Source organism: Maniola jurtina, chromosome 9 (assembly GCF_905333055.1).
Source record: "Maniola jurtina chromosome 9, ilManJurt1.1, whole genome shotgun sequence".
Lineage (NCBI taxonomy): Eukaryota > Metazoa > Arthropoda > Insecta > Lepidoptera > Nymphalidae > Maniola > Maniola jurtina.
In genome coordinates, this window is record NC_060037.1 from 12,288,693 (window position 1) to 12,310,876 (window position 22,184).

General features: G+C 35.9%; 1 protein-coding gene across 1 annotated transcript in view; it reads left to right on the forward strand.

The window, feature by feature from the left end:
- Nucleotides 1-10,089: 10,089 nt before the first annotated feature.
- LOC123868536 (prolactin-releasing peptide receptor-like) overlaps nucleotides 10,090-22,184 on the forward strand; it is a 79,548-nt gene continuing 67,453 nt past the window's right edge. The window contains exon 1 of the mRNA XM_045911094.1: nucleotides 10,090-10,437. The gene's annotated coding sequence lies outside the window, so the exon portion shown is untranslated. The remainder of the gene's footprint in view (nucleotides 10,438-22,184) is intronic.

The window sequence follows — 22,184 nt, forward strand, 5'->3', positions numbered from 1 at the left end:
ACGGGAAGTACCTAGAAGAAACCTATAGGGTTTCTTGACAGACACGACGGACAGACAGACAACGAAGTGATCCTATAAGGATTCCGTTTTTCCTTTTGAGGTACGGAACCCTAAAAAAGAAAAAACAACCGGTCAAGTGCGAGTTTGGGTGTGGTTTGGGTGCGATTGCGGACTTACATACGACGAGTTCCGTACGATCGATTCAAGATATAATATTATAACACTTTTATGTGCAACATTGCAAGTTAATGAGGGACAACTTTTCCCCTCTTTTTGATTCCCTTTTCTTAACAGACACGACAGACACAGACAGACAGACAACGAAGTAATCCTATAAGATAATGACTCATGCGCTTTTCATGTCCTGGAAGTAACATGAAAATGTATTTATTTAAAATTCTAATAGGTATGCCTCTGAACTGCGATAAAAGATAAATATTATTGTTGTATCAAAATAGTTTATTTTTAAAAAGATGACACAATGGTTGTGAATTTAAAATTACTACATACATACCACTAATGAGTTAGAAGAGAAAACATTTATGGCAGATCATAAATATAACAATCATTATATTATCGTAAAAGTCTAATCTACATAAATCTTATATCTTAACGATGGTCTATTTAGCGCGTATCGTAAATCATCCTTATTTATTAACGCCTCCGACCATTACTATCCCAACTGTTTCGTATTTGTAGAGGCAATGAGGCATATTCGTATCTTCCAAGACACTGATCTTGAAAAACAAATAACATTTCCACTGTAACGAAGGATTTAGAATTCCGCACGTCGAATGGCAAAAAGGGCCCCTACTCAAAATCACCGTTGGGGCCCTTGGTACCCATTGGTACCTCAGATATTCGCCATAGAGTTTGTGTCTGAGAGGCCCGAACGTCTCAACACAAGCTGAGGCATTCCGAACCAGTAGTTCGTAGAACCAGATTCAAAAGTATTTGTAAAACTTTAATTAGATAAACAATAATTTTTATTTAATTTTTATTTTTATCGTACGGAACCCTCTCCACGCGAGTTCAACTCACGCTTATCCGGTTTTTATCTTATGATACAATAGACAAAAACCATTTGGTCACTTTTTGCTGCCAATAACCAATATTATTCATGAAACTAGTGAATCGAAACTTATTTTATCCATATCACTGATCTAGAAACAAATACATTTGACACCTACGTGAAAATGAAAAAAAAACCGCCCAAGAGCGTGTCAGACTCTCGCACCAAGGGTTCCGTCCGTTAGAAGCATACGTATAATTTTTTTTTTTGCTTGAATTATCTCCCACTGAAAACTGTTATCGTAAACACTCATACCTTTGAGAACATCGCGAATTAATTAGGATGTTTCCCTTCATCTTTAATGCAAAATTAATTTAATTGCTTGACGCACATATTAACTCCAAGAATTTACAGGAGCTATTCTGGTATAGAACTGGACCACCTAAAAAAGAGACCGAGAGAAATAGGAATTGCTAGGCTATATATGTACATTTCCAAAAAACACAATGTTTAGAATTACAAAAAAAGCTGGCATTTTAATGCTTTATGATTATGTATCTTTTTTTTTTCTCTCGTCTGGCTTTACAAAGATTAGCCAATGTCAAGTTTGTAGTTATTTGTAACAAGTTAGTTAAACTATACAAGTATGGACCCCGTCTGTGCCGGCGCTCGCCGACACACGCACGGCACCCCCTTAGAGCGCTTTCCAGTCAGTTTTAACAAAAAAAAAAACACTCCAAAAAGGCAAAACACGCCCGCCAGCTAACACCAATTCAGACGAAGTCCTCTTTTACCCGGTATTGCCGGGTTAAAAGTCAGCCTATGATACAACGATCTCTATAATTAATCGCACTAAACGATCATGTCAAATGGAAGTGATTGCAATTTTCACGAATGTTCGCTTTCCAAAGTGCAGCAAACGAGGGTAGGGATTGAGTAGTTTAGCTTGTGTGATGATGAATTACGGATAGATGCAAATGTTCGAGCCTCTGTTTAACTTTAATGGGTATGGTTTGAACTTCTTAATACTTTTCCGCGATCTGTGTTTACAACCAATTACAATCCGGGTATCTTTAAAACAAGAGTGAGGCATCTTCTAGGTAAACGCGTCCCATCTTAGGCCACATCATCACTTTCCATTAGGTGTGTTTGTGGTCAAGCGCTTGCAAATAATGAATACAAGTGTAAATTAAAAATTTATAACACCCCCGACAAGTGAAGGTTACAGTAACTAGAAAAGAGCTGATAACTTTCAAACGGGTGAACTGATTTTCTTGGATTATAGCTAAGAACACTCTCGATCAAGCCACCTTTCAAGCAAAAACAAATCTAAATTAAAATCGGTTTATTAGTTTAGGAGCTACGATGCCACAGACAGATACACAGATACACACGTCAAACTTATAACACCCCTCTTTTTTGGTCGGGGGTTAAAAAGGTTTCCTTGTTAGTCAACCTAAAATTTAAAACGTCGCAAAACTGCAGTAATCGCCCTATACGAGTACAACACTGTCCAAGCGAGTGAGGGAGAAAATTGACAGCACGTGATGCATTTGATGCTCCAGCTAAGTGGTAGGTATACAGTTAGATAGCTTCCTTTGATGTTATAAATAACCAACTCATGTTCGTTATTAAAGTAACGATTAATGAATGTATTTCTAAATCTAAACCTAGCTTTTATCGACTTGGAACGTGTTACAAAATAAATAAATCAACAAGTGTAAATTAAAAATTTATAACACCCCCGACAAGTGAAGGTTACAGTAACTAGAAAAGAGCTGATAACTATCAAACGGCTGAACCAATTTTCTTGGATTATAGCAAAGAACACTCTCAATCAAGCCACTTTTCAAACAAAAAAACTAAATTAAAATCGGTTCATTCGTTTAGGAGCTACGATGCCACAGATAGATACACAAATAAACACGTCAAACTTATAACACCCCTCTTTTTGGGTCGGGGGTTAAAAATTATTCAATAATATGTTGTAATTTAATTATAATTTATAACTACTAAAGTGTAGGTTTAAAACCCTGTATTCTTGATAATGTTTTTCTAAATTCTAAAATCAAAGCGATGATTAGAGAGTAGAAATTATGCGCTAACAAAGTGGAAATCATGTACAAAGGTAAATGTGGGAGGCATCATCAACATCGTTCTCCGAGAGCTGGTAGTAATTTTTTTGGAGGCGCTAGTGAATAGTATTACAATTATTTATGGTTCCTTTCGCAAGAGAACCAAGGTCACTGACATAGCCCAAACTATTAGCAAGCTGAAGTGGCAGTGGGCAGGCCATACCTGTCGTAGAGGCGATGGCCGTTGGAGCCGGAAAGTCCTTGAGTGGAGACCGCGTGTAAGCAAGTGTACTGTGGTTCGCCCTCCAGCACGATGGACCGACGATACTAATAAGTTAGGAATTCAAGAAATTCCAACTGAATTTTTAATCAATAAAAATCCTAACTCCATGCGGACAAAGTTACAGAAAAAGCTACGTAGTTTTTGAATATAATAAAAAAATTAAACATTAGAAATCATGATCCCACCACAGACCAAAAGTTACAAGCAATGCCTCCTGATGAAGTGAAAACTGTGTTTCAGGAGTTGTAACAACTATATATATTATAGAAGACACAGTATATAATAAGTGGTTGTATGTTGTAACAACATACAACCACTTATTATAAATTAAATCGATCCAGGTAGGTACATAATATTAATAGTTATTTATATTTAGTATTAAGAAAGAGTTATAGTTTACCATACTTAGAAAATGTATAAAAAAGTTACTGGAGATTTTATCAAGCATCTCTATAAAATTCCCCATCAGCTCTGAAAGAAATATAATGAAAGAGAAGCAACCCGGCGCGACGTGCAATTGACAACGTCAGCTAGCGAGAGGCTTTGAGGATTCGCAAATGGGAAGGTAAAGGGATTTGTAACCACATTTGCGATTCAAAAGCAGGCACTCGTATGTCTGAGTATGGGAAGAATTTAAATCATGTTTCCACATGTTCCTTAAGTATGTTATGTTAGCACTCGAGTCGCAGGTTACATTGAGTGGTGTTTTTATGTTAAATCTAAACATGCCAACCCTCATATTTATTTATTTAACTATTTTTTTTATTCGATACTAATATTAAGTAATAAGTAAATATAATTAGTTAGGCTTTGACTGCGACCACATGGAGTTATGGATGAGATTAATAATAATAAGTAAATCAGCGTTGACGTGTGAACAATAATAAAATATACTTGGGAATACATTTTTTCTTGTTGGTCGCTTTTTTAACGGACGTTAAAAAAGCTCTCGTGTAAATGAGGCCCTAATAATCAAGGTATCTGTAATTTTATTTATTTATTTATTTAATAATCGGACAACACAGATCCATTTGTGTTAGTAACAAAAAAAAAAAAAAATATATCGTAGCGTAATAATATATCGATAAATTTCTCAGCAATGTTGTTATTTATATAAAGACCATACAATTTGTGACCAATGTCAACGTAGGTAACTTGCTAAGTACCAATGCTAAGTAACTTATCGACAAATTACAGATAATGTTGATTTTATTATTAGTTTTAGTAAGTGTTGATGTAGTCTGGTGGAGCGCACTTGCCTAAATAACTGTGCCTATTCACTCTTCTTTTAAAGGTACCTACCAATTGTATTACTAGTAAGCCGGATTTCATATTATAGCAGTGTGTAGGTACTAATTCGAGGCTTCCTTCTTATAACACCACAGCGCTCACCACTGGCCGAACAAGTCCCTTTACATCAGCGTACATCTTGCAGCCTTTGCGGCTTTTGCGGCCTATAATTTGCACTCAGTAAAAAAGCTCTTTTAATTAAAAGAAACCCCTAGTATTACAATATGATTTATCTATGTTAGGTAATCCCACATGCCTTATAACGGTTATTCCTATGTAGGAGCGCGTTATGAGAGGACCTCCCACCGTTATCTTATGAGGCCCGTGATTGCGTATAAACTTTATCCGCTAATTTCAATCTTGGACCCCTGTTTACGACCACTTATGTTTAAGAATTATGGGTTTTTGATTTTTTTCTGCAGCTTTATACGTTAATTATAATGTGCCTAAAAAAACATTTCGTTACGTTCGTTTCGTTACGTGTTTATTCTGCCACCCTAAATTTAGATTTTTTGTTACACAAAATTTGTTTATATATTACACTAGATGATGCCCGTATAAGTAGAAGTTTAAGCTAGAATAAAATTACTTACTAGCCCATAGGCTAGATCGTAGTAGGAATAAAGCTGTCATTATATAATGGAGCTTTATGGTAAGGAAAAAAAAAAACTAGATGATGCCCGTGACTTTCCCCGCGAGGATTTAGGTTTTTTTTATAATCCCTTGGGAACTCTTTGATTTTCTGGGATAAAAAGTTGTCGTCAATTTCCGTGACGCAAACTACCTCTGTAGCAAATCCAAACTAATATTATAAATACGAAATGGTGTATGTCTGTCTGTCTGCTAGCTTTTCACGGCCCAATATGAAATTGGGTACAGAGTTAGCTTACATCCCGGGGCCGAACATGGGTTATTTTTATCCCAAAAAAGCAAAGATCTCCACGGGAGTCGGACGGACAAACCTTAAAAATGAATATATATCTAGTCTCTAGTCTATTACCGTTCTGAATTATTATGACCTAACCTAGGTCATACAGCGCAAATGGCACATGCTCTAATATTTCTCACGCAGCGAGTTTACCCACTCTGTTTTCATTTACCCTTTTTGGCGAAGGACAACAGCGCGTGATGTATTGTAAATATCAATTAGGGGCATCTTGTTTACGTGTGAAATGTACACGTGATACGCATTTAGCTACTTTCAGGGTTCCGCAGTAGTGATACACAGACAGATAGACGAACAGATGGACCGAATAAACTACAAGGGTTTTCTCTACAGAAACCTATAGTCTCACTTTGAAAGTGGCACGTGTTGTAAACTCGTTACTGGTTCGATACGACTTCTAAGATGAGTCATACTATACCACTTGTCAGGTTGCGTCTTTCATCATCATCATCGTCATTGTCACCCGATAAACGTCTTATAGGAACACATTGTTGTCTTTCTGTCTGTCCGTCTGTCCGACTGTCGTGTCTGTCAAAAAAACCTATAGGGTACTTCCCGTTGACCTAGAATCATGAAATTTGGCAGGTCGGTAGTTTTTATAGCACAAGTAAAGGAATGAATCCGAAAATCGTGACTTTGTGGTTAACTCATTAAAAAAAATATTAAAATGTGTTTACGAAAAATTTAATTTACGAAATCACATAATATATATGGCGCAGACCGTTATTAACAGGGCTCTCTCCGTCACTCGTTTCCACTCGTTTCATACAATCGTAGTTCCAATTTCATTTGAATATTAAGCAACCAAAGTCCATGAAATTTTGCAGACATATTCTAGAAACTAATATCTGTGTCTGTGGTGTTTTAGATTTTTATAAAAATATGTAGTTTTAAAATTACAGAGGCTCAAAGATTTGTATGAAATTTTTAAGACCGCGTAACCGAATATTTTAACAGAAATCTGGAAAACCACAGACATAGATATTAGTTTCTAGAATATGTCTGCAAAATTTCATGGACTTTGGTTGCTTAGTATTCAAATGAAATTGGAACTACGATTGTATGAAACGAGTGGAAACGAGTGACGGAGAGAGCCCTCTTAACTTGCAGAATTCTAGATAAAGGTGTTAGGTATATTGTACGGAACCCTTCGTCTACGAGTCTGACTTGCACTTGACCGGTTTTTTCTATGTGCCCTACTCATTGCCATTTCACCTTTCTAACCCGTTGTATGTTGCTAACTCTGGTTCTCTTACGAATTTCCCCATTTCTGGCTTCTAAATCCAAGCATACTCTCTCCATCGACCGCTGAGTACTCTGAGCTTTCTAATGAGGCCCAAAGTTAGCGACCATGTCTCGAATCCTTCATATTAGTAATATTGCGTCTTTATATGTATCGACTTCCAATATTCGAGAAAAACATCCAACTTCACGACTTTCGAACACATCAACTACACGGGCACTTAGTGCCGAACTTTTAGTTCGAGATGGCAAGTCAGGGCTAACTTTACACAACTTTGTATAGGTTCAACTTATAAGGTTGTACTTCAAGTTTTTTCTTATTGCCCGGGACAAAAATCTGGAGCCAAAGAATGTTTAAGCAGAACTGTGACTTTGTTCATATCCCCTTCTTCCATCAATCTGATTCTCCTGTCAGCAATGGTTGCCTGGTTGAGATTGCTCTAAGCAATAAGGCCGCCTTTGCACACAATGTTTTTTCTGTTTTCTTCTTTCTGTATTGTGTTACATGTGTTTCTTGTGTGCAAATAAAGACTTTTACCTATCTATCTATCTAACTATCTATCTATCTATCTGATTCCTCTCTCACCTTTCTACTATCGTAGTGCAAGACGTCGTGAACGTCTGCAGCTGTATATCTTTTTAGGGTATCTTACCAAAAGGTTACCAACGGGACCCTATTCTCCGCTGTCTGTCCATTATGTACAAAGCGACTTGCTTCTTCGTTTTCAATCGGAACTGCTAGGATATGGAATGTCCTGCCGCCATCAATTTAAAAATATTCCATATTGTCCCATACGCGACTGGAGACCCGGATTTCCCACATTATAAGACCACATGGCTTATCACTACGCCAGGGAGTCTATTTATTTTTGGTCTTTTTATCTATTTAACCGTCTATTATTATAGGTCATGCATGCCTCATGAAAGTGATTCTAAAACGTGAATCGGTCGATCGATTGGTGGAAAGCTGAACAAACTGGGTTGCCTCAAGTCTAACTTGTATGCTTGCTTTGCATTTTCGTTTACATAAGCATGTTCCTTGAATTCCTTTAGAACTTGAGTGGATAAATCAGGCTATAGCTTTTCCTGGATATTCATATTGTCTGTAGAATAATCCTTGTACGCTAAAATTTCAAATAAAAAAAAATAGACCTGGTGGGGGGGGGGGGGGGGGGGCTGGGTACTGGTATTGGTATGGTACCGAAGCTATGTCTCCTTTACTCTCTCTACGGTTTGGTAGTCCACGCTCGCCAAGTGCGGATTAGCAAACTTCATATCCTACTTTTGTTTCTTTAAATGCGGCTTTTCTCAGTAGAACTCGTTCCGAACCGGTGGTAGAGTCCGGAGTCCGTACCAGTGGCAGTGGAGTACTACATGAAATAAATAGATTAGGTACATACTTTCATTTCAATAGAACGCCATTATTAAAATATACAAAACTCTTTGCCCAAAGAATAAAATATGTAAATACTGAATACATATCGTAATGTAACTTTCTTTGGACTTTTAAAAGTCTAACCCTTCGAGTTTAATGCTGGGTCTTTTTGGTAGGATTCACTTGACTGTTCAAAAGCACTTTGTATAAGTAACTTTATTTGAACAAAAAGCCTTTTTCTTTGTATTTAATTTCAGAAACAATAGGAAACCAAATTTGAGAAATAACAATACTTTCAGCAAACAAATATAATTACCTAACATAAAATTTAGCTCGTAAAATAAAGATGTCTAATGTATGCGTACATTTACGACTTTTACAACTCTTGGCTTCCACGTTCCATACTATACGATATCGACTATCGTGTAAACAGAATTTTCTCTCCGAAATGCGAAATATAGGGGAAAATCGGAAAGCTATAATATAAATAAACTTCGCTCCGCTCCGCTGTTGCTGCGCTCCAGCTTTACACGGGTGGGCTTACCTATAAGTTTTACTTTTTTTTTTAAATTCTTATACAAGTTAGCCCTTGATTGCAATCTCACCTGGTGGTAAGTGGTAACCTAACATAGACAAATATGAATGTGCTATTTTATTACTGTACTGACATGGCTTGATTTTGGTATAGAAAAATTACATTAAAATAAACAACTTTATTTCCTATTTTTCAGTAATTCTAGTAAGCGGTAAGCAAATAATTTTTGACATCCTATAATTATTATACTCACCATTAATTTTTCATTCCATGCGATTTCTTGAGCAACAAAATCTTATATTTCGTTATTTATTTTCTCGTCGTTTATTTTAATGCCGTTCACAATCTTTGCAAAGAAAGTAGCATAGAGGACAAGAATTTTTCTAAACTTTGCTTTCCAAACTTTTTCGATTATAGGAAGTGGCAGAAAATCGAATTTTTGATTGGCCAGGTTGCCTGATATTGCGATTAAAAAGTCACGCAAAGAAACAGAAGTATCACAATTCACAATGTACTTATAATGTAGATTAAAGCATATTTTGTTTTATGGGTATAAAACAAAACTGTTTCAACTGAAAAAATAGACTTTTTTTCAGATGAACCAACAAAAACTGATTTTTTAAATTTATAGCTATGTTAAAAGTTCAAGAAATATTATAATTATTGTGCTTCGAAAGTATTTAAAGCAATAGTTACTACAGTTCCATTCCTTTATATAAATAACCGGCCAAGTGCGAGTCAGACTCGCACATCGAGGGGTATAGTTATCTTACTTTAAAAATTAAAACACATCTAAACTTATTTTTCTGAGATGTAACCACAAATTCACGGTTTTCAGATTTATTCCTTTACTTGTCCTTTACTATAGGTTTCTTGACAGACACGACAGACAGACAGACAGACAACAAAGTTATCCTATAAGGGTTCCGTTTTTCCTTTTGAGGTACGGAATCCTAAAAAACTTGAGTGTTGTGTGTACAAGTTTTTTTACCTAATTGCTTACAAGTTGCAACTTGTTTGCAAGCTGTGGTTTCCACTATACAAATTGCATACAACTTGCAGCTTGTATGCAAGTCATTTGCATAATGTAGCCCAACAAGGTATACTTAGTTGAATCAACACAGAATTTTGCGTAACCTGCCTACAGCTCTGCCTAAATATTTAATATTTTTGATAAAACAAATGCAAAGCCTACATTAATTCCGATTTCAAACAAAATATAAAAAAGCAATCAAAAAGCCACTCCAACTTTATTAATTTCAGGAGCGGTTTTCAAATTTTCATGGCGTCGCAAGCTCACCGCTATCGCCTATCAGTCTGTACACAGACACCGTACGGTACGAACGTCTGTTCGCGCTTATCTACAAAACATACGAAACTCTTCAAAGTATCCGAACTTGCTAGAACACTTCTACGTAGGAGATCCTAGCTGTATGCACTTCAACCTTTGCCTAAACGTATTATCAGAAAAAAAAAACTAGACATAATAAAATTATAGAACAAAACTTTTAAAGTGGAAATTGAAATTCGAACGCGAAATAGTGCCTCTCTATTTTTTTTTTTTTTTTCAATAAGTTTAGTTAGAACTTTAATCCAATGTGAATATTTTATAGGACTGTACATAAGCAGTTGTAGAAAATTACTGTAACAACTTTAACGAGATTACTTGCATGTGAAAGGTAAGTGAACTTTTAACTTTTTATATTGATTATTGAGTTCATGTAAAATAACTTATACTTAGTAATGCTTTGATGTTTATATACTTTATATACTGAACATGAACTGACTGTAACCTACTTAATGTTGGTCCGATAGATTTCATGTTGGTTTTATCATGATTTTTAACATCTGTTTGTTTTCCTTTAGGATTAAAATATTTTCCTAGGTAAACCTAGGACAATATTGGTCTTATAATTTTTAATAAATAACTTTTAACTGAAATAACTATGTAAAATAATGTTCTGAGGACTGAAGAGTTATTAAAATGGGTTCAGTAGTTTAAGTGTTTATCGATTACATTCAATCAAACAAATATTTTCTCTTTATTAATACCTATATTAGTATAGATTTTTCTAAAGATATAATCTATATTACCTACTGAAGTAGGTAGGTATACCAACTGAACTTGTCTACCAATCCGCACATGGCCAGCGTGGTGGACTATAGCCAAGCTCTTCTGACTACTGAGGAGTGACTTGGGTAATCGTGATGTATACCTACCTACTTTATAGTACAGGTAAAATAAGACCGTTAATCTATACTAATATTATAAAGAGGAAACCTTTGTATTTTTGTATGTTTGTATTGAATAGGCTCAAAAACTACTGGACCGATTTCAAAATTTCTTTTACCATTACTTAGAGGGATACTTCCGAATCCGTATAGGCTATATTTTATCCCGGAAAATAGAAATGTCCACCCGTGCGAAGCCGGGGCGGGTCGCTAGTAAATAAATAAAAGTGTTTTGCGGCAAAATTTGTACATCAATGAAACTTTGTATATTACTATATCTTGGCACTAGAAATGAGGATCTGCAGAGTCCTACCAAAATTTAGGGGTTCTACCCCCTCCCAGGGGATATGGATAGGGGGAAATTTAAAAAAATGATCATTTTACAAACTAGGCGAGTGAGATGTCTTTTTTAACTAACTTCCAAAAATTTCCGGATCCTACTCCTTAATCTTGATGCTGCAGGGTTACTGCACGCCTAAGTTATCAAGACTCAGAAAGTGTTCATAGTGAATTATAATTAGTTATAATTAATTATAATTCATAGTTGCATAAGAGCCCTAGAATTTAAGGAACAACATGTATTTAATCTAAATGTAACTCTGTGGGCGGTACATAAATAAATAAATTAATTAATTAATTAATATTGTAGGTACCAAGCAACGACTTTTTGCTTGGACTCCAAGTCCAAACTCCTCAATCCTGATGTGCAGGTACAACAATCCTAAGCTAACTAGATTCAGGAACTGCAGATGGTGCAATGTTATTTTAGGTACCAAGCAACGACTACTTATACTAAAAAGCTTAAAAAAATAATAATTAAAAAACCGATTTCCAAAACCTCTTAATATCTCGCAAAATATTGACCCTGGTCTCATAAATTACATTGAAAATGATACCTCACTCGCCTAATTTGTAAAATGTGAATTTTTAACAATTCCCGCCCGCCCATTCTCTCTGGGAAGGGGTAGAACGCCTAAATTTTGGTAGGACTCAGCAGATCCTCATTTCTAATGCCAAGATAAAGTTAAGAACAAAGTTTAAATAAATGTACATATTTTGCCTCCAAAATATGCTGTTTTTAACCCCCGACCCAAAAAGAGGGGTGTTATAAGTTTGACGTGTGTATCTGTGTATCTGTGTGTCTGTGTATCTGTGTATCTGTGCATCTGTCTGTGGCATCGTAGCGCCTAAACGAATGAACCGATTTTAATTTACTTTTTTTTGTTTGAAAGGTGGCTTGATCGAGAGTGTTCTTAGCTATAATCCAAAAAAATTGGTGCAGCCGTTTAAGAGTTATCAGCTCTTTTCTAGTTTTCTTGTAGAAAAGAAGGCTACATAACCGTTAGGTTCATAATATTATGCCAATTGACAAATGTCAAGCTGTCAAGATGGACGTTGCCTGGATACGTAATTGTTTATTTGAAAATGATGTTTTGGAAAACTCAGATACTTTGGATCGTAGGCGCGGAATAGTCCAAGAAAATCGGTTCAGCTGTTTGAAAGTTATCAGGTCTTTTCGGTCTTTTCTAGTTACTGTAACCTTCACTGGTGGTTGGCTGGGGTGTTATAAATTTTTAATTTACACTTGTACCTGTATTATTTAGGAAAATTTTGGAAAAGGTGCGACGTTTTGCTTCTCTGTGCCAAAACGCCTCGAGCCTAAGCTCTTACGTCATTAATCATTTTGAAATTCACAACGGACTGCCATCCATTAGGAAAACAACGTGGGGATTTGTGTTACCTGCCAACCTATAGGTTATTCGGGTAGAATTTACCGTGTATAGGAAAATGTTTTATCCCTAATTTATATTATTAGGGTTCTGTACCACAAGGAAAAACGGAACCCTTATAGGATCTCTTTGTTGTCTGTCCGTCTGTCGTGTCTATCAAAAAAACCTATAGGGTACTTCCCGTTGACCTAGAGTCATGTTTGGTAGGTAGGTAGGTATTATGGCACAATTAAAGGAAAAAATCCGAAAACCGTGAATTTGTGGTAACATCACAAAAAATAATTAAAATGCGTTCATGAACAAATAATAATAATTAGTATTTTCAATTTTCAAAGTAAGATAACTAACTATGCCAAGTGGGCATCGATGGCAAGTGGGGTATCACAATATATGAAAAGGCTTTACCTGTACATTCTAAAACTCCGTACATCCAAATCGTTTCAGTCAGTCAGAAGTTTTGTAGAGGATTAAAGAAACTCATATAAACACATATGATAAATAAACCCTGAATTCGTTATACTCCTTTTTTGGGCATTCATATAAAAATGCATTGTTTTTTACACAACATGTTTTCTAAAATATTTTCTAAAACAATGTCATGCTTTGAAAACAAAAACTACGACGTTAAACCTTTGTAAACAATAGGTATGTTTGTTAATTATTGTATGACTGGTAATAATGCATTTATTTTCAGTCATTGTTGTAGTACATTTTATTTTTTATACTTAGGTAGATACGTAGTAGATACTAGACGATGCTCGCGATCTAGATTTTATAAAAATCCTAAGGGTCGATTTAGGTTTTATAAAAATCCTTTGATTTCTGGGATAATATGTTGCCCTTGTAATGCAAGCTATTGCAGGAAAGGAAACAGACAAACAGATATACAGACTCACTTTTTCTTTTTTTACACTACTGTCTATAAAAGGAGTGTAATGTTTTCGGGGTATGTAAGTATATATGTATGAATTTCTTTATTCCACTATAACTTCTAAATAACTTCGAACAGGTTTGGATGTATGGGGTATTGTTAGAATCCTTGTCATCCCCAGTAATAATGGCAATAAAAAAATGGATATGGTGGCTGTATGAAGTAATTTTTAAATGGGAAAATTTTTACTTTCTGTTTCGTTTTTTGCGAAGGCAGGCATACCTATCAGGCTTTTCTAGGACTCGTAATAATATCAGTATGGATGTCAAGGATTCCAAAAGTTTATGTACGGTAGCGCTGTTCACTCATACCTAAATATGAAATAAAAGAAATAAATTGATCCCAAAAAATAATTATTATTTCTGCTTATTTAATGGATATCGGTGCTCTTTTCCATCATCCCCAATTTCATTTTATCGGACGGTTATATAGAAATACCTACATTACAAACCAATTTTGTGCCCGGTCAACCCCAATAACTAAAGTGTTGATAGAAGAATTACCTTGGGTAAGGTATAATATTTCTGAAATAGAATATAGGTATAGCTTTTCCAAGTGATTTGGTTTGGAAAATATATTTTCTCATTAGATTGTGGCTAACTTTGTTGTAAACGATTTCTTAATTAATCTAAATTGACATGTCTAATTTAGTGCTATCCTTTTCCACAGGGAGCATTATGAATGGCATATTAAAGTTGCACCATTTTAACCCCCGACCCAAAAAGAGGGGTGTTATGTTAGTATGACAATGGTAATGGTGATTACCATTGTCATACTAACTTTGACAGTTTTTTTTTGTTGGGATGTTAATAAGTTTGACGTGTGTATCTGTGTATCTGTCTGTGGCATCGTAGCTCCTAAACTAATGAACCGATTTTAATTTAGTTTTTTTTTTTGTTTGAAAGGTAGCTTGATCGAGAGTGTTCTTAGCTATAATCGAAGAAAATCGGTTCAGCCGTTTAAAAGTTATCAGCTCTTTTCTAGTTTTCTTATAGAGGTTTTCGTGTCAGGGGTTTTTTTTAAATTTTAAGTTATTGAATTGATATGTGTGCTTTGACCTTTATTCCCTAGCTATGTAAATTTCAAAAAATCCTGCCTTATTTCTGGTCTACAATAATATAAAGGCAACCTTTGTTCACCTTAAAGAGCATTTATATATCGCTAGTTTAAACGTAAGACTTTTAAATATAAAGACATCACGTACCCTAACGTTCTTTTTCTTGAGTTGCTACGATTATGAAAGACTTCATCTAATCAGCTGTTAATTACAAACCATTCGATGCAGTTTTCTCTTGGGTCTGTAATTTCCTATAAAAACCTTTTGATATAAAATTGACATTAATTCCCTTAACAGTTTCAAGATCGCTGAAATTCATTTTATAGACAGTAATTTGAATAGCTTGGGATAGTTAAAATAATTGAATAGCTAATGCGAAAGCTTCGTATTTGAAACTCTTTGATTTTCCGGGATAAAAAGTTCTCAAGGATGCAAGCTGTCTCTTTACCAAATAGATGATACCTGCGACTTCGTCGACGTGGACTTGGGGATTTAAAATCCCGTGGGATTTTTACAAAACCTAATTTTTAGGGTACCGTACCTCAAAAGGTAAAACAGATTCCTTATAGGATCACTTTGTTGTATGTCTGTCTGTCTGTCCATCTGTCCGGCTGTCTGTCGTGTCTGTCAAGAAAACCTATAGGGTACTTTCCGTTGATCTAGAATCATGGAAAAAATATTGTTTAATTCTCGTTTGAATATTATCCAATCAAATTCAATGTTTTGTAGATACGTTCTAGAGATTAATATATTTATTTTTATGCAATTTCACTTAAGTATAAATGTCATGTAATATCACGATCAACCTCACTACAGAGCACGGGTTTTTTCTCAGAATGAGAAGGGTTTTGGCCATAGTCTACCACGCTGGCCAAGTGAGGATTGGCAGACTTCACACGCCTTTGAAAACGTTATGGAGAACTCTCGAGCATGCAGGTTTCCTCACGATGTTTTTTCTGTACGTTTTTGAAAAACGTGGTTTTGTCTCCGAAAAGTTAGAGGTGCGTGTTTGGAATCGAATCCCTGACCTCCGATTAGGAAGCGGACATCCTACCACTGGGATATCACAGCTTCTATTGTATTCGGAATTCCCTCAATGTCACGGAATTGAATGACAAGTGTAAATTAAAAATTTATAACACCCCCGACGATCCAAAGTATTTGACTTTTCCAAAACATCATTTTCAAATAAATAATTATGTATTTAGGCAACGTCCATCTTGACAGCTTGACATTTGTCAATTGACATAATATTAAGAACCTAACGGTTATCTAACCTTCTTTTCAACAAGAAAACTAGAAAAGAGCTGATAACTCTTAAACGACTGAACCAATTTTTTTGGATTATAGCTAAGAACACTCTTGATCAAGCCACCTTTCAAACAAAAAAAACTAAATTAAAATCGGTTCATTCGTTTAGGCGCTACGATGCCACAGACAGATACACAGATACACAGATACACAGACACACAGATACACAGATACACACGTTAAACTTATAACACCCCTCTTTTTGGGTCGGGGGTTAAAAACAGTACCTTTTCAGCATTTAATCTTATATTATCATACGGCTACAAAAAATTTAAAAAGAAAAACTATAATCGTGAATATTTTTATACACCACAAAGAAATTTATTTAATGGCCCTTTCCAAGGCGGGAAATCTCTAAGCAAATTTAATTCCATTGTGAAATTTACTTTATGATCACGCTATTGTACGTTTGATTTAATTTTGGGAAAAGTTTAACTTGTGATATTAATTCCAGTTCATTATACAATGTTTTCCTAGTCTAATTATAATTTTCATCATTTGTTCAGTTTTCTGATTCTGAGGTGAGTGATAATGAGGCTTCATTGTTTGGAAGCAAACTTTCTTGGCCAAAACAAAGCAAAATGTGAGAAGAAAAGATTTATTCACTGAGCAGTGTAAAAAATGGTTCAAAAGCAAGTCGGACTCACACGAAGCGTTCCGTACCATTGTACAATTTAGACACTTTTTAATAATTCTAAGTTTTCATGGCAGCAATTTTGAAATTTTCATTACTTGTGAAAACATCAACTCTCTACCTATTGCGATTCATAACGTACAGCCCACTAACAAACGGACGGACGGACAAACAGCGGAGGCTCAGTAACAGCATCCCATTGGCATCCTAAAAGTGTGAGAAGGGTAAAGTATTCTATCAGTTAACAGATTGATTGACTTATCCTGAACTGTAAATTCGCTTTTAATTATCTAAGTATTAATTATCTAAGTAGAGTAATCTGAGGGAATGACATCAGAGATTAGCTATGTGGATTCGATGAGTATAAGATGAAACTTCACGCACTATGGAGAACATTATGGAGAGCTCTCGGTTAAGCAGGTTTCCTCACGATGTTTTCCTTCACCGCCAAATCAAGTAATACTTAATTGTTTAAAATGCACATAGCTTTGTAAAGTTAGAAGTAAAGAAAAAATATAAAATTAGGTTATCTGTGTCTCGATTTTATAGATTTTGTTTATTAACCCCCAACCCAAAAAGAGGAGTGTTATAAGTTTGACGTGTGTACTTATCTGTGTATCTGTCTGTGGCATCTTAGCTCCTAAACTAATAATCCGATTTTAACTTAGTTTTTTTTTTGTTTGAAAGGTGACTTGATCGAGAATGTTCTTAGCTATAATCCATGAAAATCGGTTCAGCCGTTTGAAAGTTATCAGCTCTTTTCTAGTTACTGTAACCTTCAAGGGGTGTTATAAATTTTTAATTTACACTTGTTTTAATAATAAGATAGCTTAGACATGATAGTTCCAGTAAGTTTAAAACTGATTTCGTGAAATGATGATAGTAAAAAGAATAACTGGCTGAGTTTGTTGTGGTCTTGTCTCAGACCTGAACATTTAGAACCCTCGTAGCTTTCATTTTAAGTTTACGTAAAGTATCACTATACATCATTATCTCACAAATTCAACAACTGATAATCAAAAAGTGTACAACGGTACCTTCGAAGAATAAATGCTTTGAGTTTGAGTTTGAAACTATAATGTGATAGTCTGAGGCCTTAGTTGCAGCCTTGTGTGCTCTGCTTCACGTTATTGAATTAGTTGTTTAAAGCTTTGTATCACACTAATATTATAAAGGAATGAAAGTTTGTGTGTGTGTGTGTGTGTGTGTGTGTGTGTGTGTGTGTGTGTGTGTGTGTGTGTGTGTGTGTGTGTATGTTTGTTACTCCTTCACGCAAAACTACTGGACGGATTTGGCTGGGAATGGAGATAGATAATATCCAGGATTAGCACATAGGCTACTTTTTATCCAGGAAAATCAAAGAGTTACCACGGGATTTTAAAAAACCTACATCCACGCGAACGAAGTAGCGGGTATCAGCTAGTTGGATATAAGTTCCTAGTCCGAGATTTGCCTTCTAATATAGTTGTTTGGGTCTAAGTCGTCTCTAGTATCGGTTTTCTGGATATTGAAGTCTATTTTGGCTTCACTAATTTAATACGATGAAAGTTTTCTTGATTCAAAGAGCTCAACAAGATAAGTTTACTTGTTAAAGTAACTGAGATGAATAAATAATTCAAAGTTAATTTCGATCTGCTTTTTGCCGTTATTCTTAATTTAATGTTGAGATACATTCTCAAACCATCGTGGACCACTACTGAACACTGGTTTCCTCTGAGAATCGAAAAGGTTGGACCATAGTCCACAACGCTAACTAAGTGCGGATTAGCAGACTTCAGACTTCGAGAACATTACGGAGAACTCTCAGGCGCAGGTTTTCTCACGAATGTTTTCCTTCACCGTCAAAGAATAGAGTTAAATGCACATAACTCCAAAAAGAGAGGTGCCTTCGAATACGAAGCTGACTGGCCACTGGGCTAGCACTACTTATAATACCTTCTTTAATCCATACTAATATTATAAATGCGAAAGTGTGTCTGTCTGTCTGTCTGTCTGTCTACTACGCTTTCACAGCTCAACCGCTGAACCGATTTTAATGAAATTTTGTACAGACTTAGGATACATTCCGGGGAAGGACATAGGCTACTTTTTATCCCGAAAAAACAAACAGGCCCCGCGGGATTCCTAAATACTTATCCGCTTGATCGATTCGTATGAAATTTGGTACCGAGGTAGCTTGCGTCCCTGTAATTGACATAGGCAACTTTTCATCCCGGAAAATCAAACAGTTTCCACGGGATCTTTGAAAACCTAAATCCACGCGGACGAAGTCGCAGGCATCCTGTAGTTTATTATACTTAAGATTATAATATTATAGTCTGTTGGCACAGAATATCAAATATAGTCATAATATAATAATCCCATGTACGTGATACTGTTAAGTCGCACAGAATCCAGCGATTAGATAAACGAGGGGACTAATGCCACTGGCAGTAAACCGTGATAATGACCAGAAGTAATGGCCCTTTATACGAGAATATTATATTAATAGACGGTAACAAATGGCCCGGATCCTGAAATTTCATTATCTTTGTGTCCTCGGAAAAATTGGGCCAAATTAGTGGTTGAATTGCCAGATTTTTTTGTCTTTGACTTCGTGTTTTTAGAGTACCGTAACTCATAAGAAAAAAAGGAACCCTTATAGGACCACTTTGTTGTCTGTCTGTCCGTCTGTCCGTCGTGTCTGTCAAGAAAACCTATAGGATACTTCCCGTTGACCTAGAATCATGAAATTTGGTAGGTAGGTGTACCTAGGTCTTATAGCACAAGTAAATAAATAAATCCGTTGAATTTGTGATTACATTACATCACATCACAAAGAATAAACTACAATGTGTTCACGTAAAAATAAGTTTACTAAATCACATTTAAAGATGGCGCAGGCCGTCATTAACTTGCAGTGTTGTTCTAACACCGAACCCCTATTTTATCCCTTTAGGGGCCGAATTTTCAAAAGTCCTTTTTTTTTTTTTTTTTTATAAAAGAATATCAGCCATGTTAATTATGACTAATACTCCCCTTTCCCCTCCAATTAAGCGTAAAGCTTGTGCCAGGAGTGGGTACGACAATAGTGCAACGGGTGGGGTTTGAACCGCCGACCTTTCGGAATTCAGTCCGCTCCTCAACCGTTGAGCTATCGAGGCTTAGCGGATGTCTACGTCATAATTGTTATCTGCACGTCGAATTTCAGCACGATCCTTCCAATAATTTGAACTGTGCGTTAATAGATCAGTAAGTCAGCTTTTCCTTTTAATATATTTAGATTTTCAACTAAAAAAAAAAAAAAAACACAATAAAAAAAATTGTGGTCTATGGTCCAAAATGAACTGTATTCATCGTTTGCTGTGCCTATCGTGGAAGCTAAGGCGCATCGCTAATGATCTTCCACAGTCATTCCATTTACGTTTCAACTGCTTTCTCACTTTGCCTAATTACACTTGTGTTAAGTGGCTCATATTTCAAGTTAGTTACTCGTACTCGCCAGAACTAACTGCTGTTGGTGCACTATGCCAATTGGCAAACTAGGTTTTGGCAACACTTTGCCTTAATACTGTATAGGTACACAAAATATTGCAAATTAATCATGATGGTAAGATTTTGTAGTAGGTAAGTATCACATCACACTTCACACTTCACACTAATATTATAAAGGCGAAAGTTTGTATGTGTGTGTGTGTGTGTGTATGTTTGTTACTCTTTCACGCAAAAACTACTGAACGGATTTGGCTGCAATTTGGAATGAAGATAGATAATATCCTGGATTAGCACATAGGCTACTTTTTATCCCGGAAAATCAGAGTTCCCACGGGATTTCGAAAAACCTAAATCCACGCGGGCGAAGTCGCGGGCACTGGCTCGTAATTAAATGAGACCCTCAACTTCGTTATAAGCCAATACTTAGGTATAAGTAGGTACTCATTTTCACTTAGCTACAAACCTCTTATAAAATTTTAATCAAGACGATTTGACTCCGCTTAATGAAGAAGGGCGGTTGTTGTTTCTCGATACCAAAAACAATCTTGTTAAGTTCTCGCGAATTTCTCAAATAGCTATTATCCGCCCCGAGTTATTTGAGCTACCTATTCCCAGGAAGCTCGACTTATTCCATTAATGGTCAATCATTGGGAATGTAATATCTGTTGATGGCATGAATTTCCTGAACGAAACATTGCAGGTAATCAATATTAAACTTTGTTAAATTTAAAACTAGAGGAATTCGTTCGCGTGTATTTAGGTTATTAAAAATCCTGTAGAAACACTTTGATTTTCCGGGATAAGAAGTAGCCTATGTCTGTATCCGGGATACAAGCTATCTCTGTATAATATACCTACTTAGATGATGTCCGCGACTTCATCTAAGTATATTTGTATATTAAATCCCGTTTAACTCTGATTTTCCGGGATTCAAAGTAACCTATATCCTTCCTCGGGATGCAAGCTAAAGAAAAGCAAGCAGACAGACAGACACACCTTCAATATTTATAGTATGGAAGTATGTAGCTGTGACAATAAAACTTATAGCTAGCCTAATCTAATGAATCGTGACCACCTGGCCCGCGTGGTAGAAGAGACCCGTACCTACTCTGTAGTGAGCCGGCCAAGGGTTGATCGTGATGGAAGTATGCATGCGACAATCAAAATTTTAGCTAGCCTAACCTAACAATCGGAAAACGGAAGCCGGAAGGGCGTTTTATGAACCTCCGACCCAAAAAGAGTGGTGTTATAAGTTTGACGCGTGTATCTGTGTATCTGTGTATCTGTCTGTGGCATCGTAGCTCCTAAACTAATGAACTGATTTTAATTTAGTTTTTTTGTTTGAAAGGTGGCTTGATCGAGAGTGTTCTTAGCTATAATCCAAGAAAATCGGTTCAGCCGTTTGAAAGTTATCAGCTCTTTTCTAGTTACTGTAACCTTCACTTGTCGGGGGTGTTATAAATTTTTAATTTACACTTGTATTCTAGCAGTGCGTATTTGAAACGACGATTCAAATCGCTTGCGTATAAGAGTCCGTAGAATTTCGATTATACAGGAATTCGGGATTTTAACAGGGCTTTCTCCGTCACTCGCTTCATACAATCGTAGTTCCAATTTCATTTGAATATTAAGCAACCAAAGACCATGAAATTTTGCAGACATATTCTAGAAACTACGTTTGTATGAAGCGAGTGACGGAGAGACCCCTCTTAAGATGATCGTAGTAATTTAAAACCAGTGTAAGAAATTCTTCTTAACATGTCGTTTGAAACACTGAACGCGTGCCTTCTTCTAATGAAATTGCGATTCGAATATCGAAGTTCCATGCTAGTAGATTCGCGTCAATAAAATAACTTAATTGAAATTAACAAATCGCATCAGAAATTCTCTAACATTTTCCTAAACGAAATTAACTGTCGGTCGACGCTTGCTCTTGCAGACTTGAGTCGCTTTTAGAAACGCGTAAGCGCCGCGATTTTCCTAGCGCTTTAGACCTTCTAGATTTAGAGTTAGGATTTTCACTCGTATATTTTATAGTAATAGAATAGGTACGAGTA